Source organism: Rhineura floridana, chromosome 15, assembly GCF_030035675.1.
Source record: "Rhineura floridana isolate rRhiFlo1 chromosome 15, rRhiFlo1.hap2, whole genome shotgun sequence".
Classification (NCBI taxonomy): Eukaryota; Metazoa; Chordata; class Lepidosauria; order Squamata; family Rhineuridae; genus Rhineura; species Rhineura floridana.
Window position 1 is genome coordinate 23,691,711 of NC_084494.1, and position 26,128 is coordinate 23,717,838.

The window sequence follows — 26,128 nt, forward strand, 5'->3', positions numbered from 1 at the left end:
AAAATAGGACTGCACCATCTTCAAAGAGGCATTTTCAGTTTGACCATCACACGAGTCAGTGGTTGCTTCCAGATGACCTGCTTATTGAGCTTTCATCCAGACTTCTTCGCAGGGAGATTAGATAATGTTGGCTATTTAATGAGCATTCATTCTGATTTGTTTGCTGGGAAATTAGACTACATTGCATCAAGCAAGTGTTATTCTACATTGTCCAATGCATTTTCCCTTCATTTTCCTTATCACTAAAATTCCAGTCTTTTGGGCTTGAGGTCTTGCACAACAAACCCGTAACCCCTAAATGATTGGAGTTTTTGATGTAATGAAAGTGATGGGGAAATCCACTAGGAAAGTGTTTTTCTTCTTTCTTTCTTTCTTTCTTAAATTGTTTCGTTGCGGTGTTTGCTGCCTTGGAGTCTTTTGGAAAGAAGGACAGGATATAAATTCAATAAAGAAATAAATTGATGTATCATCATCTAACCCCGCTACAGTGAATGCTCATTAAACAGATAACAACAACAAAAGAGCAGGATGAATGCTCGATAAACAAGTCATCTGGAAGCACCCTTGACCCTTCGCGCTGTCTTATTTATTAAGGCAGCCACAGGGATCAAATCAGTAACACTTGGGATAAGGTTTTACATTAAACCCTTTCCTCAGGACTACTTTCCTTATCTAAACCCTCTGCTGCCACAATTTGCCTCGCTGTGGAGAAAAATACAGGTACCATTTAGAGCACAGAAAAACAGATGTTGGGACCAGTCATCACAGGCATCTCATGAAAACTATAGGTTGGTCCCTAGCCTCAAAGTGGTTAACAATTGCCCTAGTGGTAGGGAACCTCAGGCCTGAACCTCTGTCTAGCCCTTGGGACTCTTTGGCCACATTCACACCAGAGATCTCTGGGAAGAGGGATTGGTTGTTAAACCACTCTGGGATTTGTAACTTTCTGAGGAGAATAAGGCCATATTCACACCATACATTTATTCCACTTTAAACAGACATGGGTACCCTCAAAGAATACTGGGAAGTGTGGTTTGTGAAGGGTGCTGAGAACTGTTAGGAGACTCCTGTTCCCATCACAAAGCTACAATTTATAAAGTGGTGTAACAGTCAGTCCCTCTTCCCACAGAACTCTGGGAATTGTAATTCTATGAGGATAATAAGGGTCTCCTAACAACTCTCAGCACCCATCAAAAACTACACCTCTTGAAAGAGGTTTCCCACCTCTGCCCTAGAAAAGTTGTGTGTTTGTTTGTTTATTACATTTATATACCACCTTTCCTCCAAGGAGTTCGAGTGGTGCACATGATTTCAGAGCTTGGAAAAGTTACTTTTTTGAACTACAACTCCCATCAGCCCCAGCCAGCATGGCCACTGGATTGGGCTGATGGGAGTTGTAGTTCAAAAAAGTAACTTTTCCAAGCTCTGCATGATTTTCCCTGCTTCATTTCATCCTCACAACAACCCTGTGAGGTAGGTTAGGCTGAGAGACAGTGACTGGCCAGGGTCACCCACTGAGCTTCATGGCTGAGTGGGGATTTGATCCCTGGTCTCCCAGGCCATAGGCCAACATTCTAACCATCAAACCACACTGGCTCTGTCTAGACATTGGTGTTTTCCCCAGGAATTTAAACTGGGGGGGTGTTTTAATTGCCAGGAGGGGAGGTGGACTTAGGGCTCACCTACACAATGGTTTACTGTTTGTTTGGTGATACTCACATCTCCTTTTGATTTGCATGGTTCACATGACGTTACTGGCAAACAGAAGCTATCATGCATTTTCCCCCCTGTAAATCCGTACTAACCCAATCTGCTAATAATATGAAAAGTGGAGAAAAATATGTCTCCACTACGCTGTACTCCTCCTTGTAGGCGCTTTGCTTCACTGTTTTTAGGTGGGTGTGTCAATAATTTCACTCTCCACACCCACTATCTCCTCCCTTCATTCACTTTGTTTCCTGTGGGCCGACAAGCAACTTCTGGCTGCTCTCCTCCATTCTGCTGTCCTTTTCTATGTTGCTGCAAATGGTGCCATTATTTTTCTTTTCCCCCTAACTTGTGCGCAAAACATAACACTGCTCAAACAAATACTTGTATTTCAGCTGTATCGTAGCTGTGAAAATAGAAATAATCACACTTTTTGGGTTTTTTTTTTTAAAAAGGAACCTACTGCAGCTGGTAGAACAAACTGAGCATGCTTGGTTACCTAGAAACCAGAGGGCAACCAGAGGGAGTGCAAATGTAAATTAGAGGGCATGGTCATTAGGAAACTGCGTGAGTGATCCTTCATAGAGGGTGTGAATGGAAACCTCCATGTTTGCGGCTGGCATTGAACACTTACTGAGGAGAGTGCAAATCTATTATGAAGATAAAAGCAGTGTATTTGCTATGAAGAAATGCTCCCATGTAGATGAGCCCTCAGGCTTTATGGTACCATAGTTAAAAATAAAATCAGTTTCAACTTCCTGAACATTTCACTAGAATCACTTCCAGGCTATTGCTATTTTTGGGTAGGATTCAATCGCATACTGGCAAATTCAGGTAGTGCAATTATACTCAACTGGGTGGTCTTGCGCAATAAACAAGCTTCCTGAAAAGATCTTTTTGCAATAAGGAAAGTGATGGGAAAATGCACTGGAATGTGTGGAATAACACTTGGTTTGACACAATGCCATCTAATCTCCCTGCAAACAAATCAGGATGAATGCTCAAAAAACAGGTCATCTGGACACACCCTAGGTTTAACTAAACTTTCAATTAAAGTTAACTACATTTACAACTTACGTAAGTTTTCTTGCAACAACTTTGCCAGTGAACTTCTCCCAATGTGATGCATTCATTTTCTTTTTTTATTTAAAATATTTGTACTCAGTCCTAATGGTCCCACTGCCTATTCCTGGACCAGGATCACCTGATGGCAGCCACAAACCCAGGAGGTCCCACTTTGAAGAGGTAGTTATCAAAGGGGTGGTGAGAGGAAGCTACTATAGCTAGCCTGCCATCCCTCTGGTGACGACCCTTCAGGTATGTGTCAGCACTGGAACTAGCACCACTTATGTCTTACTTGTGGATGTTCAGCACGTCAACATACCAGCATACTGGTCATCAACCACACAAGCATTTCAATTACTAGAGAAAGCCAATGCCTGGAAGCGTCCTTTGGAATATTTCTTTCAACAACAACAAGCCTCATAATGCTTACATAATCCTGGTTGAGATACAGATTTGATGGTGGTGGAGCATGGTATATTGTATAATTGATACAATCCTCCCATGCTTGCAGAAAAATTTATTCTGCACGTGGAACATGCCGGTTGTGTTCTGGTGACAAAAATAGGTCGATAAACCAGTATAACCGCCTAGTACAGGGAGAAATCCCAAATTAGACTCCTTTCTTCCCACTTGTTTGTCTCTACATTCTCATGCCTGGGTGGTATGAGGAGTCAGAGCCGACGTAAGACATTTTGCTACCTGAGATGAAGGGCAAGATGGCACCCCTCCCCATTGCACATGCAGAAACCAACTGGACTGGAACTTAAGAGCAAAAGCCTGCTGGATGGACCAGGCCAATGGCCCATCTAGTCCAGAATCCTGTTCTCACGGAGGTCAACCAGATACCTATGGGAAGCCTGACAGTAGGATCTGAGCGCAACCGCACTCTCTCCTCCTGCAGTTTCCAGCAACTGGTATTCAGAAGCATATTATGACAGGGGAAGTGGAACATAGCCATCAGGGTCAACAGCCATTGATAGCCTTATCATCCATGAATGTATCTAATCCTCTTTTAAAGCCACCCAGGTTGGTGACCAAATCTTGAATCTTCTACACTGGTGATGGAATAACATCTTCCACTGCACCCAAGACAGAATGATAATTTGAGGTGGCTAGGTTGTGTAGCAAGAGCCAGTGTGGTGTAGTGCTTAAAGTGTTGGGACTATGACCTAGGAGACCAGGGTTTGAATCCCCACACAGCCATGAAGCTCACTGGGTGACCTTGGGCCAGTCACTGCCTCTCAGCCTCAGAGGAAGCCAATGGTAAACCATCTCTGAATGCCGCTTACCATGAAAACCCTATTCATAGGGTCACCATACGTCGGAATCGACTTTAAGACAGAACATTTACATTTAGGTTGTGTACCATACACAGCTCTGTCTGCAACAGAAGGAAATGGCAGGGGGGGTTTAGGAGGAATAGTTAGGAGGCTGCCTGCATTGCCCACAGCATCTGCCGCCTGAGGAGGCCATCTCACTATGCCTAGTGGTTGGGCCAGCCCTGTGAAGATTTGTAAATAATGTGGCTACTGTAATAACTGGAAGTAGCATGAAACAAAAAATGGTTTCTTTGATGAGAGACTGGTGAGTAGTAGCAAAACAGGGAACAAGAAAACATTCCATTTGGCTAAATTGGTATCACCCGATTGTTCAGCAATATCTTTCCAAGGAAGTGGGACTGTAACTATTTCCACTGAAAGGAACCAGGTTGGCTCTTTGCCCATTCCAGAAGAGCTAGGGGCAGATAGGGTAGCTAGCACTTATGCATTTCCCCCACCCCCCAAAAAGAAGAAATGCATAATCAAAAAGAGGACACAGATTTGCACAAAAATTGCATATCCTAATATATTTTTATTTAGAAACCTGGTAATTATTTAGAAGTAATTGCTAGCATTTAACTAGAAATAGAATATATCTCAGTAGTAGGAAACAAAGACAATGACGAGGTGACCTGTGTGCCTGCTTAGTCTGCTGTCCAGGTACCAAGTACTGATGGGCAATTTCAAGCCCCCTACTCTTCCTTCTTAGGGTTCTTTGTCTTTAAACTGGAATTGGACTGAACAGACCTTTAAATAGAGGAATGCCCTCTGTAAAGCAGGACAAATGGCTGAAACAGACACCTCTTGAGTCACAAGGTTTCTGTTATGTTTTTTCTCTGTTTGAGCTCATGCCAGTACAATCTTCAGTTCCTTTGCAATACCTAGAAATGTTTCTGTGAAAGTCCCAGCTGTGAGTCAATTTTGCGCCTCTCTCTCTCTCTCTCTCTTTTTTTTAATCTGGCACATCTTAAACTGCAAAACAACACTCAAACCAGGAAGAGAGTTATTTATATCTTCCCTATTGAGATATAGTCCATCTCAAACCCAGAGACTGGTTTCCTGGAATTTTTGCCCCATGAAACAAGAAACCAATAACAGTTTATCGACATAACTGACACAAACAACCTCAAAGATCAAGGCCCAGTTTTCCAAGTTTACGCCTGCAGCTAAACTTGACCCAGCCAGGACAGAGGCTGCGTGCACACCATACATTTAAAGCACATTCCCCTTACAAAGAACTGTAGTTTGTTAAGGGGACTAGGAATTGTAGCTTTGGTAACCTATAGTTCCCAGAATTGGGGGGATGCTTTAAGTGTATGATGTATACACAGCCTATTTGAAGGCCCATGAAAGGGTGTGGCTGGGTGGAACAGCATCTACCTTGTATGCAGGAGGTCCCAGGTTCAATCCCCGACATCTAGAACTGGGAAAGACTCCTGTCTGAAACCCCAGGCAGCTGTTGCTAATAGGCAGTACTGAGCTGGATGGACCAGTGATCTGACTGGTTGTATCCAACTGAGTTTTACTCAGAGTAGACCCACTGAAATGAATGGGCCTAACTTAGTTGTGCTCATAAATGTTAATGGGTCTACTCAGTAGGACTTGCATTGACTACAGTTCCCACTGTGCCCACTGAATAGCCTGTTCTCACCAATTTTCTTATATATTTCATTTCAGCAGATGTTCTTATGTTCTTATGTAGAGGAAAACATCATCCCCTAACTTGCTGCAGATCCCAGTCAAGTGCTGTTGGCAAGAGCTGTGTCAAAAAGTTGGCAACCCTACTTGTGTACGCTGTTTTTATCTGCTCTGCCATTTGACATTTTTATCTTCAAAAGCAAGAGCATTTCTGCTGAAGAAATGCAACCCTGTATTAGTTAGTTACCACATTACTGAGAACAGGTTACCCCACAGCAGCCCAGCTACAGGGTGTAGTCATCCAGGGCTGCAGGGTCGTAGACCCTTTACTTTTTTGGGAGCAGGGACCCAGGCAGGTCCCTATGTGTGATCCAATCAGTGTGAAAGGGGGTTGTGATAGCCACTGAGAACAGTCCTTGTCCTTTTGTGCTGATTGGAGACAATCAAAGTGAAAGGAGTTGAGTTAGCCACAGAGAAGACTCTTCTCAGTAGCTTACACACAGCCTCCCCTTTCATGCTGATTGGCTCATAGGGACATTTACAACACAAAGAACAAGGGAGATGACAGGAAGAGGAAAATGGGAATGGCTGTAAGGGTTGTGGTGTGACTATCATGAAGGGACCCTCTGCCCTTCTGCATTTGCCACTATACTGCTGGCTATACTGCTGCAGCTACAGATAAATCAACCCTACTCATCCCAGGAAAGTCAATAAGGGTTTTTTTCTCTCCTTTGGTCACAAAGTGACTAATCTACTCCTCCCTCTCTTTTTTAGTATTCAGTTGTGTATGTTAAGAGTCCATAGGCCTCCCAAGAATGCTCGATTCCTGGGGGTGAGAATGCTGCCAATCTTTTGATAGATAATAGACCTTTTAGTAGCAGCAAAAAATAGCTGAGAGGTGGGAGGTCCCCTTTGTTAGCAATTTAGAGACAAAGCTTGGAACTGCAGAGTATCTGGTGCCAAACACTTCCAGTGGGTGAGCCACAAGGGTTGGGGGGGAAATTCAGTTCAGTTTGCATTTAAAACCAAATCTATCAAATTTGCACTTTCTGAAAGTATATGAGAGCTGAAACACAGCAATCCTTTGAAACTCACACTTATCTGAATTTTCTGATGCAGTTCTCCAGCCAAACAATGTTGACAAAAATGCATGTATTAGGGGGAAATGTGCATAAAAATAAATATATTATTGAAAATAACATACAAAATTACATTATAATAGGAAAAATGTTTGCAAAAAATGTGTACATTTGAAGACAAAAATGTGTTTATTAGGAGAGTTTATTAGGAAAATCATGTGTTTATTAGGAAAATCATGAGGATTTTGTTTCTTAAAAAATTGCAAATTGTTGCAGAAATGCCAAAAACTGAATTTAAGATTGGAAAAATGAGAAACAGACCAAAACTGACATACTCTCCATCCCTAGTAGTGTCAGCTCTGCACTGAGACAGCAGTGCCGGTGGGGGCTGGAAATTCCTGGGTAGTTATCAGGGCGGGAAAGGCCTTAGCTGGCAGTCTGGTCGTAAATCTGCCAGGCTAACGAGGATGAAGCATGATAAGGGCAAGGCCCTTCCTAAGCTTACGTGCCAAGCCAGAAGTCCAGAAGCGAGGTCAGTAGAGGTCCAGGTTCAATTGCCAAGGGGTCAGTCCAAGATAAGATTCAGGGAAACTAGAAACACACGAAGCCACACCTGACATTGTAGTCAGCAACAAGCTGAAGCCAAGGTTTGACTTTTAAGGAGCAGGTTTGTCAGCAGGTGTGAGCCCTCAGCGTTTTGGCCTTAAGTGGACAGGCCTGCCCCTCTTCTGCCTGACCTTCTGCTGTCTACATTCTGCAGGTGAGGGGGGAGTATCCTGTTCACTGGCTACGTCTGGCTGAAGGGCTTCAGCTGTGTCTGGGGTGCTCTGCAGCTGAGGGGGAGAAGGAGCTGGGTTCCTCCGTTTCTCCTTCTGGGTCTGCTGCTTCTGGGTCTGCTGCTGTTACTCCTGAGTCATCCTCGTCTGATGAGTCCTCTGACGGGGCCATGACAAGTAGCTGCATTGCTCTATTTGGGAGCAAAATCATTAAGAAATCTTATAGCACCTGAAAGACTAACACATTTATTACAGCATTAACTTTCATGGATTAGAGACCACTTCATCAAGTCCTACACAACTCCATGAAGTTTTTGGAAGCAACCCCTCTCCCACTGCACACACCTTCTGTGTGCTTTTTATAGAGATTGGTTATAAATGGCAGAATCTGCAGCTCTCAGAATCTGCTTGCTCTTCTCTAGCAATAAAAACCCAAAGGATGTTTTCAATGTTTCTTCATTTTTCTTTTAAGTTTAAACTAAACATTTGGAAAGGTGTTTTGCATTATTACAGCCAGTGCTTAAAAGAAAAAGAACACGAAAAAGTATCCTCTGTACACACAGATTAAGTAAATTTTCATAAAGCCAGAGCTTTATAAAGCCTGATGTCACATACAGTCTTGATGATATTGTTACACTCACCCTGCTTCTATCTAAGGCAGTCATTTACCTATTGGCAAAAACGAGGCCACAGATTTGCATAAAATTCCCATATATGATCATTTATATGTATAGATGCAGATTTAGAAATAATTATTCTAATTTAAATGGAAATGCATCTCACCATAGTGGGAACACTGTGACCAGGTGAATTGTGTGCTTGTTTGGTCTGCTGTCCAGGTGCTGGGCAACTTCAAATCCCTTCTGGGTCTCCCTTCTGAGGGTCCTTGAGGTTTCAGCCAGACAGCCTTTCAAACAGAGGGTACCTTCAAATAGGGGACAGTCCTCTAACAGCCCCCCAAGTAAAGAATTGTCCTCTATAAAGTATGTCATATGGCCACCTTACCCACTTCTCTGAGCTGTGAGTTTGTTATTTTTATTTATGTAGTTAACATGTTATATATCAAAATATCTTGAAGTGGTTACAATAAGCAGTCAAGGCCTGTAAAATAACAGAGGGCACTCCAGATGACCTGTTTATTGGGCATTCATCATGATTTGTTTGCGGGGAGATTATACACCAGCTGTTTATGATGCATTTGTTTGGATTTGTTTGTGGGGGAGGTTAGACGGCATTGCATCCCGCAAGTGTTATCCCACACTTTCCAGAGCATTCCACCCCCTGCCCTGGAGCTTGGAAAAGTTACTTTTTTTGAACTACAACTCCCATCATCCCAATCCAGTGGCCATGCTGGCTGGGGCTGATGGGAGTTGTAGTTCAAAAAAAGTAACTTTTCCAAGCTCTGCCCACCCCTCACTTTCCTTATCACAAAAAGTCCGATCTGTGGAGAAAGCCAGTTTGTTGCTCAGGAGCATGAAATCAACTTTAGCTGACCAACCTGAATTTGCTGGTGGTATGTGATTGAATCACATCCAAAAACAGTCACAGTCTGGAAGTGCTCTGTGTCGCCTTCGGTCTCTGGCTGTATACACACCTTTAAACCACATCCCCACCATCACCAAATCCTGGGAACTGTACAGTAGTTTGTTAAGGGTGCTAGGAATTGTAGCTTTGTGATGGATAAACTACAGTTCCCAGTATTTGGGGGCGGGGGGATGTGCTTTAAAGGTATGTGCATCCTCTGTCTTAATATAGGCCCCAACTATGGTATACATTTAAAGTGGCATTATACCAATTTAAACAGTCATGGCTTACCCCAAATAATCTTCAAAGCTGTAGTTCATTAAGGGTGCCGAGAGGAGACTCCTCTTCCCTGCACAGAGTTACAGTTCGCCGGTAAGAAGGATTGAGATTATTTCAATAAATAATAAATTGTCCAATGTACTGTTCTTTCAGTGGACAACCAGATTCCTAGGGGCAGCCCGCCAGCAGGACCTGAGTGCAATAGCCCTCTCTCCACTTGTGACTCCTAGCAACTGATATACAGAGGTATGCAAAGTGGTATTTCCACAGAAGCAGGCCAGGTTGTTATTGGTGGTGGTGGTGGTGGTTTTGGATCTGCCCTCCATCTTTCTGACCGGTTGGCAATCCTACTGTATAATAAATCCAGAAATGAGCCGTACAGTGATGCGATTCCCTGGCACAGCTCATTTAGAAACTGAACTTGTGCAGAGAAAGAAAAAAAGATCCTCCCTTCCCCCAGCCAGGAGCCCAATATTGACACAAAAGAACAAGAACAGGACTCCCTTGCCATTTATGCACATACAAGTCTTTCGCTCCACCCCACCTCTCTCCACAACAGGCCCTTCTAGGAATGCCTGGCGTCCCAAAACATCATCAAAGAGCGGCAAGCAGCCATCTGCTCAAAGGGCAGCCATCCTCCTCCCTCCCCCACCCCTGCCCCCAACAAAGGAACAAGGCACCAACAGAAGCGCACACAGCCTGCCAGCCAGGGCAGCAGACAAAGGCAGCACTTGCAAGCTATTGTCTTTAAATCTCCCTCCTTCTTCCCCACAGTCATCCAGGCCAGGGCAGAGAACCCCAGAGGCAGGAGAGAGGGGAAAATGCTGCTTAACCTTAGCATGAGGCAGAGGGCGGTGTTTGCCCTTCAGGAGAGAGATTCTGGGTGCCAGTAAAAGGTAGCAAATGGCTGGTGTGTGTTTCATTTATTTCTTGGTAGTGCTCCTAAGAATATTTCTATCCAGCTTTGCCCTTTTGTGCAAAGATAAAATTAGCATCCTTTGCTCCACTCGCTTTTGCTTCTGGCTCCGCCCACCACTGGCAGGTGGCCCCCGAAAGGTTGCCTAGGTGGGAAAGTGGCCCTCCGACTGATTAAGGCAACCTACCCCATAGATATCGATATAGATGGATAGACAGACAGCTCAATTGACAGACAGACAGATCGACAGGCAGGTAGGTAAATTTTACCCTACTTATCTTCCAAGCTCAAGGAAGCATACACGGTGCCCTCCCTCAGTCTTATCCTCACAACAACCCTGTGAGGTAAGTTAGGCTGAGAGAGAGTGATTGGTTCAAGGTCACCCATCGAGCTTCACAGCTGGTGATTAGAACCTGTTTCTGCAGAGTCATAATCCAATGCTCTAGTTCCTTAGTGGGAATCTGTGTGGCCCTTCAGGTGTTGTGCTTACAGAGGCTGATGGGAGTGGAAGTCCAACAACATCTGGAAGGCCACAGGCTCCATAGGCCTCTGCTCTGCTCTTGTTACTACTCCACAAAAAAAGATGGCTCACAATGAAATCACATTCAGGTCTGGCCAGGAACAGAAACACCATGGTGTCCATGTGGTGATGGAATTATCTAGGCAGAATTTCCTACCCTTCTCCTTGGTGCTACCCATCAGCCATCGCCACTGGGCAGCAGCTTCAATTGAGGGCCAAACTCTACATCACGTTGTTTACCCAGAGCCAGCCCTACCACAGTGCGTAGGGAAGTGGTCACCCGGGGAGCTGGTTTTGGACTTCTTGAAAGGGCAGCAAATGGTTACTTTTAAAATGTATTATTATTGCCTTTTTACTGCCATGGAAGGGAAGAGACGCTGCACACCACTGCGCAGAGAGCCTCCAGATCACTGTACAACAGTGGTGAATATCCACTTTCCCCCTCCCCCGCCACCCTTTCCAGCTCCAAGGCTGGAACGAAGCTTGGGGAGACGAGGCAGAAGAACACTCACCATACGAGCATGACAAGTCAAATTGTGAACCCCTTGTGTGTGTTTTTTCCTTTGATCCCTATCTGCACTAACCGTTTAAAGCAATATCATACCATTTCAAACAGTCTTGGCTTCCCCCCACCCCACCAAAAATGGGAACGGTAGTTTGTTAAGGGTGCTGAGAGTTCTTAGGAGATCCCTTTTCTATCTATCTATCAATCTGATCTGTTCTGATCTGATCTATTTCCCACCCTTCCTCCCAGCAGCAAACAGAAACACTAAAAGCACTCTAAAACATTTTAAAAACAAAAGGCTTTAAAACAAAACAAAACATATTTAAAAACATATTTAAAAACAACAACTTTAAAACATATTTAACAGCATTTCCAGCACATACACAGACTATGGCTGCTTTCACAGATGGGGCTGATTGCGTTAGTTAAATGGATTTAAAAGGTAGTGCTTCTGTCCCGATTTCTAAAATTCCTTTCATACTGCAGTACCACTTGCATTAAGGAACAGCAGTATTTTCAGGCAATATACTGACATTTCGTGCAACTGTCTTTCATACAGCTTGTTTTCATCCCTCACCCATAATACACATGAGCACTGTTCCCCACTGTGTAAGAGGTCTAAGATCTCGTCCCATTGCCATGCAAGCCATCGCCCTTTAGGATCTGAATTTTTAAATTATTTTAGTGATATCGACACAGGGGTGTGTGTGGGAAATGTTACTCCTATCTGCACCGATGCTGGAATACTGGTACAATTTTTGTCAGGCAAAAAAACCCCATGCAACTAAAGGGCGGGAACGCACTGCATGCTGGGATGCCTGTCACGTGAGCGGCTGCAGCTAGCAAGAAAATCCAGTGATTTTCCAGGTTCCTAGCCTTGCTAACAGATTATTTCTGGTATCATACATCATGCAAATTTGCACTAAACTTGCAGTACATTCCACTAGAATTCCAGAGCTAGCTTGTATGCTGTGTGAAAGATCAAATATAATGCGCAAATTACCAGGTAAGAAATCGTTAGAATAACAAAATAAAGTGCAGTAAGAAAGCAGCCTAGCAGTAAAGTGGGGATGTTGTACGGGTGACAGTTTGCAACAGTGACCTAAAAGGACAACCCTGTAGGCCTACTCATAAGGCAGGCATTTGCCCCAGTAGCTTTTTGTTGGGATAATTTTGGACCCCTGTATTTTTTTGTTTCCAGAAGGACAGCGGTAAGTGGTAAACGGCTAAAATGTGGGGACATTGTACAGAATAAATCTGTGACGAAAGGAAATCCCTGTAGGTCTATTTATGTGTAAATTACACAATGAAAAGTGCACCTGGGGTTGAAAAGTACTCCACAAGTCTGCATGAGGGTTAAATGGATAGTGTAGATAGAGACTTGGTTTTATTTATGTATAACACTCATTTTGTTGGTGGACATTTATCTTTTTAAAAAATGCAGCTACTGAGACACTCTCTTCTTCTACATGTTTGTTGTCAAAACAATAATTTCATTAGGTACCTGTTTGACCCAGAACTTAAAAAAAACCAAATATACCTACAAATAATTTTTAAAAACAGCTTTGAAATATTTGCACGTTAAACCAGTTCTAAGATAAGGAGATATATTTAGGTAACTGTAATCAGTTAAGTGTTGTTATCAGTAGCTACATGTTTCTGTGCAGACAAACAGTCCTAGATCATGACCTCACGCTCAGCTGGCTTTGCTTTCAGACTGGGACAGCTTGTTTGCTCACTTTCCAAATAGAATCAACTTTGTTATTCCTATGAGCTGCACCTCTAAATAAGTTACTGTCTCCCACTCTTACTAATCCTTTTTTGCTGCTTTCCCTTCTCCAAAAGAACAAAAGGATAAAACACACACACACTCTTTCTTACACTTTCCTTTGTTACTTTTAATAATGCAGATGCAAAGAAATGGAAAAAGAAGCTTCATTTCTCAGTGCCAGTGCAGCTCACTCCTCCTAATAGCAAACTCAGGTGGTGAGTGCCAACAAGCCACTGAATCAAGCCACTGAAAAACAGCACAGAGGTATGAGCAAGCCCCTAAAATTTTCAAAAAAGCCCAAATAAGGCCGATCTGCAGAGAGATATCAAGGACCCCTCTAGATGGGTGTTCTGTTGTGGGGGTACTCTGCAAAATGTTAATGATGCAACAGTGTGTTAGTTATTTTGCTTTAGTGTGTTCTGCAATGCTTCCCCGATGCTGCCACATTGGCTATATCCACACTGTACATTAAAAGCACTCTTACCACTTTAACAAGCATAGCTTCCCCCAAAGCATCTTGGACACTGTAGTTTGTTAAGATTGCTGAGAGCTGTTCAGTTCCTGTTTGCACACCGGCTTGCCCTTTCCTAGGCCCTACCTGCACTATACATTTAAAGCAGTATCTCACCACTTTAAACAGTCTTGGAAACTGCAGTTTGCTATGGATGCTGAGAGTTGTTAGGAGATCTCCTGTTCCCCTCAGAGAGCTACAATACTCAACTCAGAGAGCTACAGTACTTCCCTGGGAAGAGGGATTGATTGATAAACCACTCTGAAATTGTAGTTCTATGAGGGGAAAAGGGATCTCCTAAGCACCCTTAACAAACTACAGTTCCCAGGATTCTTTGGGGCAAGACATGACTGTTAAAGTCATGGGCTCCTGTCGGAAGGAAGGGCAGGATATAAATAAATACATAAATACATAAATAAAGTAATATAAGAGTGCTTTAGGTTGTTTTAAAATTATTTTTAATCCCGTATTTTAATATTGTTGTAACTCACCCTGGGACCTTCAGGTGAAGAGCAGGTAATAAATGATTGATGATGACGATGATGATTGTATGGTGCAGATGTGGCCAATTAATGCTGTCTGGAGGAGCTATAGCACTACAAAAGCAGATAAAAATAAACCAAAATATTTGTGGTATAAAAAGGTAAGGAATTTCATCAGGAAGTTACATGATATGCACTGAGCATGCCCAGACCCATGGTTAGCTGAGGAGGAAAAAACAATAGAAAAACTGGATGGGGTGGAATGTCCTGTTTGAGGGAGGCTTGGCTGACTGACATCCCAAACAAGAGCATTCTGTTGGGACTTGGGAATACATAGCAACATTGTGTTGCAGATCCAACGCATAATGCAATAAAAGCAAATGTATTCATGTACGTATCTGTACACCTCTGTGTATGTGTGCTTGTGTATGTATGTATTGCAGATTATATATTACATGATGCCGTGTGTGTGTGTGTGTGTGTGTGTGTGTGAGAGAGAGAGAGAGAGAGAGAGAGAGAGAGAGAGAGAGAGACTACTCACTGATATGGAGTACCAGCACCTCTTTTTCTGCTGCCCATGCCATCCATTTTGTGATGGCACCCATGGTACTTTTATCAAGGTTATGAGAACCCACGCCTTATTTTTTTACCAAAAAAGCATGATATATATCCACTTTTCAAACTATTGTTTCCCAAAGCAGCTCACATCAATAAATAAGTGACACAGATAGTCCTGCTCTCTGGCTTACTAAGGCCCCATCTGCACTAAACATTTATAAGGAGCATGATACCACTTGAAACAGTCATGCCCCCCCAAAGAATCCTGGGAAATGTAGTTTGTTAAGGATGCTGAGAGTTGTTAAGAGACCCCCTATTTCCCCTCACATAACTACAGTTCTCAGAGTGGTTTAACAATCAATCCGTCTTCCCATGGAACTCTGGGAACTGTAGCTCTGTGATGGGGAATAGAGGATCTCCTAACAACCCTTAACAAACTACAGTTCCCAGGATTATTTGGGGAAAGCCATGAGTTTTAAACAGAGCTTGGAAAAGTTACTTTTTTGAATTACAACTCCCATCAGCCCCAGCCAGCATGCGCTGGCTCGGGCTGATAGGAGTTGTAGTCCAAAAAAGTAACTTTTCCAAGCTCTGGTTTTAAAGTGGTATAATACTGCTTTAAATGTATGGTGCGGATGAGGCCAAATTCAAAAGACAATATACACAACAGGAATGCAGTGGGAGCGGGGAAAGGTAGAGGAAAGAGATCAGTTTGACGGTGCCAAAAAGAACAGGCGTTTATATCTAGCTGGGGCCACACTGATCTCTTGCTGGTGGTCTTGCTTGGACAGAGGGGCTAAAACTGACCCAGCGACCCTTGTTCCTCTGGCCAGTAGAGTGGCCACCTGTCCTATTTTACAGAGGCCAGTCCTCTATTTGAGGGAGCGCTCTTGTTTGGAGGGCTCTCCAGTTCAAGACCAGTTTAAAGATAAAGGACCTTAAGAAGCAAGAGCAGGAGCTTTGAAGTGGCCTGTCAAAAGTGGCACCTGGACACCAGATTGAGCAAGCACACAGGTCACCTGGTCACAGTCTTCCCCACCATGGTGAGATGTGCTGTATTTCTGTTTCAATGAGCGTAATTCTTCCTAAGTGTATACCCAGACATATCAATTAGCGTATGTAAACTGTACACAGATCCATGTCCTTTTTTCCCTTCTTGGCAATGCATAAGTGGCCACCATACCAGCCAGTGGAGGACCAAGAGAATCCTTCCCCTTCCTTGTGAAGTCCTACAGCAGCACCGCAAATATAGAATCACGTCTTTTACTTGTACGACAGGAAAAGGCATAAGGTAGAATCTGGATCTCCTGGTAGATGCACAGAGCTGTGTCTAGCATCTTCACTGTGCAATTTTTGGTGAATGCTGAAGATGCATCTCTTTACCCTAGCCTTTGACACTAGAGGAGGATGTTTTCAGGATCCACCCTATTCTTGTGATTGTAATCTGTTTTAAATGCTTCTAACTTTTAATTTTAAACTGTTGTAACCCACCCTGGGACCTGCTGGTGAAGGGTGGGTAATAAATCGTCATCATCATCATCTCTGGGTGCCTTGCAATAGATCTGCAAGGGTTTTTGACTCCCAGTTGTTTAGCAATTGCAACAACAGCAAAAAGCTGCAGTGCTGTACACTCTTACTAGCCTCATCCTTATGCAAGTTGTATATCTCTGAGTCTCAGTCATTCCTCAGCTGTAAAACAGAACTTTACGCTTAAAACTTTATGCTTAAACAGCAAAACTTGCTGTTGCTTAAAGTTGCAAGTATAAACAAAAGCTCTCTTCCAGGACTAGCGTTGTGTTTCAGCTTTCCTCACCTGTAAAACATGGGTATTCATCTGGCAGTGTGTGCATACTATACATTTAAAGCACATGGCTTCCCTAGCATCCTGGGGACTATAGGTTACCCCTCACAGAGCTACATTTCCCAGCACCCTTAACAAACTACAGTTCCTAGGGTTTATTTTGGTGGAAATCATGTGCTTTAAATGTATGGTATCTACACAGCCTCTGAGCAGGTTTTTATATGGCTTTGCAGGATAGTTTCTGAGCAGGTGTAGCCAGCCCCAGATGTTGCTGGACAACAACTCTCATCATCCATGGCCACTGGCCATGTTGGCTGGGGCTGATGGGAGTTGGGAGTCCAACAACATCTGGGGTGCACCACATTGACTATCCCTATTTTAGAGCCTTGGGTCATTAGCAGCGGCAGCTGGTGGCTGTATACCAGTGGGGCAGTGGAATCCACTCTGGGTTTTAGTCCAAAGATGAAAGTTGAGACTAAAACCCAGAGTGGATTCCACTGCCCCACTGACATGGAGCTACTAGCTGCCACTGGCTATTAGAATCCTTAACTCTTGATTTGTCCATGTATTCTTAAGTTATCTCAATGTATGGCTCACTGAGTGCACTAAATAATTGGCTCCACCCCTTAAGCTACAATTCTGCTTCACTCTCACCATTTTGAATCTTGTTCCAGTTGGTGGACCTTGGGTTGAAGTAAAAGAAGATAAGAAAGTTCTGCAAGCCTGCAACCTGTCAAGCCCTGTTGTACAGGCAGGCTAACAGCTCTGAGAAATAAACCTGCTGGTGTTGTTCGTAAGAGAACTCACTGGTGGAAGCAGTGGGCAGGAAGCCAGCTAATGGAAGCCACGCCGGATTTTGGAGAGCAACACTCAAAAGTCACAAACATATCAGAGCTTGCAAATTTATCCTCCTGTCCCTTTTGTGCTTGTTTTCTATGAACACTGGAGTGATTGAGCTTTATTAGCACCAGTTTTGATGGAAAATGAATTTCAAAGCTGTATGAATGAGTATCCATGGAAACGGAATGTTAAGTGTACACACGCAGGTATTTGTATCAAAAGTGCTCACCTGCCCATCCAATCATCTAGTGGTGACAATGGGCACATCACGGCTAGCCAATCACTGCCTGAGAGCCCAGCTTGAATGACAAACAGCACATACACACATAGTAAACATTGCTGCATACAAGTGGGGGAAAGAACACACACACACTTAATGTGAAATTGGCATCTGTTGTTGAAGGCTCACAAACAGCTAAAGAAACATATCAGATTCATTGTGAATGATTACATTATTCATTGGGAATTATTCACTCAGCTCTAATGTAGAGTTTTTAAATCAGGGATTTCAGGCTGTTCTCATTGCCCAAACATTTATTTCCCTGCCTTTGTGGGGGGAAGCAGAAAAGGGGATGTGGTGGCCTACCAGAAAGAGGAGAGACTGAGCTGTTTAATTCTTTGTGTCATAGCTACACTAGCAAAATGTCTGCTGTTACGACAGCTGGGACGTGTGCAGTGGACAAAGGATTTCTATACTGCAGGTTCCCAGTGGGGATCCAGTTGGTTGTTACTATTTAGGGTGGCGACTACAGATGGGGGAGAAATTTGATTCAGACTGATTTTAAAGCCGAATTATCAAATTTCCACTTTCTGAAACAATAGAACCAGAACACAGCCAACCTTTCATATTCACACGTTTCCAAATTTTGTGATGCAGTTCTCCAACCAAACAATGTTTACAAAAAAATATATTAGAGGAAAGTGTACATAAAAAGGAATATATTTGCATTATAGCAGAAAAAAATTGCTTTGCAAAAATGTGTGCGTTAGTGAAAACTGGACACAAAAATCTGTTAATTAGGAGAAATGTGCACTAAAATGCTGAAGCATTTTCATGAGGATATTTTAAAAACAGATTTTGCAGATTGCTGCAGAAATGTGGAGAGCTGAATTTAAGATTGGAGAATGAGAAACCGAGAGAACCAAAAATGATAAGGTCTTTCCATTGCTAATGCTGATTTGCACATTGCCAAAAAGAAGAAATGCATTACCAAAAACAAGGACAAAACAGGGCACAGATTTGCGTGAAATTTGCAGATATCGTGCAATTCTTAGAAATTAGTAATTACTTAGAAATAATGACTAAAATCTAAATACTGTACATCACACCTGAATAGGGAAGACTGTGACCTGTGTGACTTCTCAGTCTGCTGCCAAGATGTGAACGATGGATGGGCAAACCTCAAGGTCCCCCTCCACTTCCTTCTTAGGATCTTTAAACTGGACTTGGACTGGACAGTTCTTCAAAGAGAGGACTGACCTCTGTGATGTAAGGCACATGGCCATCCTACCCATTTCTCTGAGCAGTGAGAGCTTTGACAGGTGCAGTGCTTACTCAACTTGGTTTGTCCTCCGACAGTCCTTCATTCAGAGGACTGGCTTCTGTAATGTAGGATCCATGGTGGCCAAATTATTAATAATAATTGGAAAACAGCTGACTGTTTTAACCCTTGCTCGCTGGTTCCAGAAATTATGGCAAGTAGTGATTGGTAAAAAATTTGAAACACATGATTCGCTCAGCCAAGGGTGTGGTGGGTAGTTTAGGTATCTACTCTGTATGGCATGATTTCATAACCTAGTGATTCCCAAAAAAATCTTTCCCATGGACCACTTGAAAATTGCTCGGTGCTCTTGGCAGGCCATTTAAATATTTTTTCCCCTGCCTGTTGTAACGCTCTGTGCTAGGTGCTGTATGATTTTTAATTGCATTTTTATTGCTTCTTTTACTTCTTATACTGTACTTTTTGTACTGCCGTTTGCATTCCCTAGATTTCAAAATGTCATACAATAAAATACAATATGTGAAACAATAAATATGCAGCTAAAATCAGTATGAATACTTAATATGGACATGCCGCAGACCACCCGAACGAAGCTTGTACACACGGGTGGTCCATGGGCCACAGTTTGGAAACCACTGACCTAGACAAATGGAAAGAAGGACACCTTTCTATCCCCTTTCTGTGGAAGAAAGACTAAATTATGAATAGTCTCTTGGTCATCAGTCTAGAAGACTATCTGCACTGCAGACATTAACCATACAGATGCGAAGCTTGGTACTGAGAAGGGAAAACCAATCTGAACACTGAACTTAAGGCTACTGCTAGGCATGACTGTGTCAGCCTGTATAGTAGTGGTTCCCAAACTTTTTTCTGCACAGACCACTTGAAAATTGCAGAAAATTACCACTAAATGATTTTTCTGGCCTGTTGTAACTCCACAGAATTCAAATTGTAATACAATACAATACAACATAAGAAATAAAAGAAGCAATGAAGATACAATTAAAAATCAATATGAATATTCCATGCGATGAACGCGACATCTCCCAGATTCAACCCACAAATCGACAAACATGCCGCAGACCACCTGAATGAAGCTCGCAGTCCGCTGGTGGTCCACGGATCACAGTTTGGGAACCCCTCCTCTCGAGTCTAAGCAATAAATTTTTCTCTGTTGCTATTTAATATGATTTTTATTTATTTATTTATTAAATTTATATCCCGACCTTCCTCCCAGAAGAAGCCCAGGGTGGCTTAATGTTGGGGGCAATATGCTTCTGAATAACAGTTACTGGAAACCACAGGAGAGGAGCATGCCCTTGCACTTGGGTCCTGTTTTGGGGCTTCCCATGGGCATCTGGTTAGCCACTGTGAGAACAGGATGCTAGACTAGATGAGCCCTTGGCCTGATCCAGCAGGGCTCTTATGTTCTTATGTTATATTCTTATTTTATTTATTGATATCCCACCTTTCGTCCAAGGAGCTTAAGGAGGCTTATATGGTTCTCTTCCTCCCTGTTTTATCTTCACAACGACGCGTTGAGGTTGGTTATGCTGGAGAGATGGTGACTGGACCAAAGTCACCCAGTGAGCTTCATGGCTGCACAGGGATTTGAACCCTGGTCTCCCAGGTCCTGGTCCACCACTCTAACCACTACACTACACTGGCTCTCTCTTTATGTAGTGTTTGTTATTTAATAATAAAATTATAACTACTACTACCAATAATAATAATAATAAATGTTATTATTACTACTAGTTACCACTACATTTTTAATCCCAGCCTTCCTCCAAGTAGCTCAAGGCAGTGAAAATGGATCCTCACTGCATTTTATCTTCACAACAACCCTGTGAAGTTAAGTTAGGATGAGAGATCATTACAAGCCTGAAGCCACAAATGTTGTTGTAAAGGAGGCTAAGGAGGGATCATTGCCACAATATACATTCATTTCAGCTATTAAATGGTATATAATCACTGAAATTTGCAAGGAGTGTACATAAAAATTATGAAAAAGTATACAATGGATATTGTCGATTCAAATTAATCCTAAAACAGAAAACTTCCTTTAAATGCCTGCTGGAATAGAAAGGTTTTCGTGAACCAGTGCCTGAAGTTCAACAGGGAGGTAGTGTATCTAAGCTCAGCTGGGAAGGACTTCCACAGAATCAGGCCCACAATACTGAACACATATCTCCTGATGAATATGAGCCAAGCATCTGAGCCATGAAGGACCACTGACCAGTGGCAGCTGGTGCCTCCATGTTGGTGGGTCAGTGGAATCCACTCGAGGTTTTAGTATGGACTTTCAAGGAGTTGTCCAAGGTGCTAAAACCTACTCCTCACTTCGGTTCAGCATCTTTGACAGCTCCTTGAAAGTTCAAACTAAGGCTTGGAGTGGATTCCACTGCCCCACTGACATGGAGTCACCCATCACCACTGCCACTAACAAAAACTTCCCTGAAAAACTCAGTGATCAGGCAGGGATACAAGGAATCAAGCAGTCCTTAAGGTATCCTGGACCTCATTTGTTAAGGGCATTGTAAATTGATACGACAACCTTGGATTCGGCCCCCTGACATATAGCCAGTGCAAGGTTTTAAGCACCAGTGTTATATGCTGGCAGTAGTCTGTCCCCACCACAGTCTAGCTGCATCATTTTACACCAGCTGGTGTTTCCAACCAGGCCCAAGGGTAGCTCCACAGAGAGCACATTTTAATAATCACATCTCGAGCTTATGCTTAAAGTTGTTAAGCTGGAGGGAGCAATATTAGATGCATTTCACTGGAGGCCAAAGTCCACTCATCTCATATGCACACACCACACAAACACACACATGACCGGGAAACTGCAGATTAACATAAGCTCATGTTTGTTAATAAAGCCTTTCTGGGTGCCAACAGGTGGGGAGCTAAAAGTTTGATGTAGTTACTTAGAATTCTCTCTCTCTCTGCATGCAGGATTTGTAAAGGTGGCTGCAGATGTGGATTGTCAACCATCTATTTTCAAAAGCATTGATTCTCCATAGAACACAATGGGTTCCTGTAATTTGCTCTAAAACAGGCAAGTTTGACTTCTGATGGCTTCTTCAAAACCCTGAGAATGTTAACTTTCATTAAGAGATGGAGAGAAGGGCCCAATCCTACTAGGGTGGCCAGGTACAAAAGAGGACAGGGCTCCTACACCTGTAGTTAATGGTTGTGTAGACTATGCACCTGGGCACACTGTTCCTATCTACCTAGAGTCTAAAAAGTAAAGGTGTCCCCGCACTTATAGTGCGAGTCGTTTCCAACTCTTAGGGTGACGTCTTGCAACGTTTACTAGGCAGACCGTATATATGGGGTGGGATTGCCAGTTCCTTCCCCGGCCTTTCTTTACCCCCATGCTGGGTACTCATTTTACCGACCACGGATGGATGGAAGGCTGAGTGGACCTCGACCCCTTTTACCGGAGATTCGACTTCCTCCTTCCGTGGGAATCGAACTCCGGCCGTGAGCAGAGCTTTCGGCTGCGTTACCGCCTCTTACCACTCTGTGCCACGGAGGATCTAGAGTCTAGACAACCATTAAAGGTGCACTGACCACTTATCTGTCTATGCAACTGTTAAAAGTGCAAGAGCTCTATCCACTTTTGCACCTGACCATGCTATTTCTGTTTGTCTTGCACCTGGCCATGCTAGTTCTAGCTAGCTAGCTAGCTCAGAAGCAAAGAGGTGGACATATCCTTCAGTATTTCACAAATGAAAATAAGGACACACTAATAATAGCACCCCTATTCTCATACCAAGAATCAGCTCCTAAACCCCATCACTTTCACAATTAGCACAGTGTTCGGTGCTTTTCACTGCCTGCTGTATTAATTTGTTCTGAAGCAGCCTGGCCTCTGTTGATTTAGCAGCCACGAGAAAGTTGTTCTTTTGCTAAAGATGCACTTTCTCAACGGTTCAAAACAGACAACGGATGCTGCTGGTTGGGCAACAGCAGGCCCTCACAATGCATGCTGCCAGCTCTCACACATGTGTTTCCATGCAAGTATACTAGAGATGAGATCCATCGATTTCCCCCCCCCCCAGCAATTTAACTTAAGTTGCATGTGGAATTGAACCGTGGTGAGTGACAACTTTAGAAACTCGTAATAGTGAATATTAAATGAGCCTTCCAACAAGGCAGAAATACAGACAAAACAGAGACTGTTTCTGGTAAATAGTGACAGTTGGGCCGTGTGAATAGGTTGGGCTGCAGTTCTAATGGTGGTGGGGTAAGGGCCTTTGAACCACCTTCTAAAATTCAGTAGTTTGCCCTGATCCAGTGCCCTATATCCAAGCGCCATACCTCAAATGCTTTTGCAAATACTATTGCAAATGTGGTTGCACCATCGATTTATATAAAGGTATTACCAAACTGACAGTGCTGTTTTCAAACCCTTTCCCAATCATCCCTAGCATAAAATTTACCCTGCTCCTAACCGGCTTTGCTTGAAAATACATTCCATTGATATCCACAGATCATCCAACTTCCAAATATATATTTTAGGGTGGACAGTAATGCATTACCAAAAAAGACGATCTGCTTCGCCAAAAGGGGGACCAAAGAAGACACCAGTTTGCCTAAAAGTTTGCTTCTGGCAATTTTTATTAAGTAGACACAAATTTAGAAACATTGCTGTAATTTATATAGAAATCCAGTACCTCTCACCATGGTGGGGAAGACACCAGGTGACTTGTGTGCCTGCTCAGTCTGTGGACGAGGAGTGCTTCCAGATTACCACTATTTTCAGGGGGGATTCAGTCACATATCAGCAAATTCAAGTTGTATAATTTTGGAGCTGTTGCAAAAAAGCCCGTCTCCCCAAAATTGGACTTTTTTACATTAAGGAAAGTGACAGGGAAATGCACTAGAAAATGCAGGATAACATTTTCTTGATGCAACGTTTCACTCTCTGCAAACAAATCAGAATGAAAGCTCAACAAATAGCTGACATCCTATAAACCTTCCCAGAAACTTTATGCAAACAAATCAGGATGAATGTTCAATAAACAAGTCATCTGGAAGTAGGGAGGGGAAAATGTTTTGACTCAGTTTCCATTTAAAGCAAGGAGGAAAGATGGAATATAAATGAAAATAAAAATAAAGAAATCTTAATTTGCCCAGAAGCATTCTATATGTTTCTGCAATTTTGTGTCAAGGGTCTGTGCCCCTAGTTAGCCCTCCTCATTGGATTGTTTTCTGGGTTTTCCCTCCCATAAAATCCCCCACACACTTTTTAATTTCTGCAAATTTCCCATGTTTACAAAAAAGAGAGATGGAGGCACACTGGAACTGACAGAACAGTGAGTGTGTTTCTACCCTCAGTTCACATTTCAAGCCAAATCTTATCAATTTCACACTTTCCAAAACAATCCAAGAACCAAAACACAGCCATCCTTCAAAATTTCCCCTTTTCCAAATTTTGGGAAGCAGTTCTCCAAACAATGTTTACAGAAATGCATTTATTAGGGGAAAGTGCATAAACATGAATATATTAATGTAAATAACATACAAAATGCAATATATTAGCAGAAAATGCTTGCAAGAATCTGTACATTAGTCAAATCTCTATTCAAGAAGGAGAAGTTCACGTAAAAATTCTGAAGAATGTCCAGAAGGATTTTTTTTTTAATCGCAAATTGCTGCAGAACTGTGTAGAACTGAATTTAAGATTGGAAAAATGAGAAACAGAGAGAACCGAAACTGACAGATCATTCTAGTGTGGAATAATATTTTCTTGATGTAACTCTCTAATCTCCCCACAGTCAAATCAGAATGATGCCAAAGGAATAGCTGAAGTCCTCTAACCTCTCTGAAAACAAATCAAGATGAATCTCAATAAACATGTCATCTGCAAGCAACCCAGATGCTGCTAACTACAGATAGGCAACTTCAAGGCTCCTTCTCTCCTTGTTTATGGTTTCTTATCTTTAAATCAGACTTTGACAGGACCTCACATAGTGGACACTTTCAAATAGAAAACTGCCCTCTGACAGCCATTTGAAATAGAGGACTGTCCTGTGTAAAGTAGGATACAAGGGCTCTCTACTATGTTTAGGACTGTAGCCTTTGTTTTGAAATTCTATCATGGCAAACTCTTATCATGACAACACATTGATGAGGTTGCTGATACGTGCAGCGTGTGGAATTTTCAGGGGGTGGGGTGGGGAACAAGGAGCAGAGAGAGAAAGGGACAATGTTGATGATAAATAGGAAGCGCTGGGCCAAAGGCAAAGCTTCAGTTTGAGCAATGCAGAGTTGTGCAATTGTGTTTTGTTTAATTCCTTATCTAGCGATATGCATCACTCTTCTGTGCAAACACACACGCCCACCCCCCCACTCAGCAAGGTTGTGCAAACTTCTGCACTGCTCTTTCCAGTGCTTTCTCAACAGAAGACATGGGTCCGCATGCATGTTACACATGGTAGTGAGGCAAAACCTTAGCAAGCAGGGAATTAACCAGAGAATTCAATGGATCCTTATAGTTACTTAACAATAGTCCTTTCTTTCATGAAGGTGGTTCAGAGAGCATCTCCCCTTCTGGTACTTTTCATTTGTAGAGTTAGCACAAATCTGAAGTGGCATGGGGATGTAATTCTAATTTGGGGAAAGGCTGCGGCTCAGTGGTAGGGCATCTGTCTTGCATGCAGAAGGTCCCAGGTTTAGTTCCCAACATCTCCTGATACAGCTGGGAGAGATCCTTGTCTGAAACCCTGGCGAGCCGCTACCAGTCAGTGTAAGCGATACTGAACTAGATGGACCGACAGTCTGACTTGATATAAGGCAGTTTCCTATGCTCCTGGGGAGTAAGTGTTCATTGAACTCAATGGGACTTACTTCCAAGTAGACATGTGTGATGCATTTTTCTTGAAAGACTGTTGCACAGAGGAAGGCTAGGATCTCTTTTCGCATCTCAGGGTGCAGGACACAGAAAAATAGGCTCAAGTTACAGGAAGCCAGATTGCAGCTGAAAATCTGGGAAAACTTCCTAACTGTTAGAGCAGTACCACAATGGAACCAATTACCTAGGGAGGTGGTGGGCTCTCCAACACTGGAGGCCTTCAAGAGGCAGCTGGACAGCCATCTGCCAAGTATGCCTTAATTTGGACTCCTGCATTGAGCAGGGGCTTGGACTCAGTGGCCTTACCAGCCTCTTCCAACTCTACTATTCTATGATTCTATGAGGGCTAGGCTGGCTGGAACCTGAGCAACATTTTTTGCAGGTCGAACTTGTTTTATTTGTAATAAAATGTATCACCCACAATTTCCTCTATGATTCTATGTATTGTATTGCACTGGGGAATGTGCCTT

The 26,128-nt window shown here is 42.9% G+C and overlaps 1 long non-coding RNA gene across 3 annotated transcripts; it reads left to right on the forward strand.

Annotated features, from left to right (window-relative positions):
* Positions 1–7,122: 7,122 nt before the first annotated feature.
* On the forward strand, positions 7,123–21,852 carry LOC133370559 (uncharacterized). 3 transcript variants are annotated; one of them, XR_009759158.1, is made up of 6 exons: positions 7,123–7,568; positions 9,541–9,633; positions 13,239–13,363; positions 15,822–15,941; positions 17,126–17,497; positions 21,752–21,852. It is a non-coding gene; the product is annotated as an uncharacterized LOC133370559 (long non-coding RNA). The 3 variants fall into 3 exon arrangements; XR_009759156.1 differs by lacking the exon at positions 21,752–21,852 and having other exon boundaries at positions 7,128–7,568; positions 17,126–19,978; XR_009759157.1 differs by lacking the exons at positions 15,822–15,941; positions 21,752–21,852 and having other exon boundaries at positions 7,135–7,568; positions 17,126–19,978.
* The last annotated feature ends 4,276 nt before the right edge of the window (positions 21,853–26,128 follow it).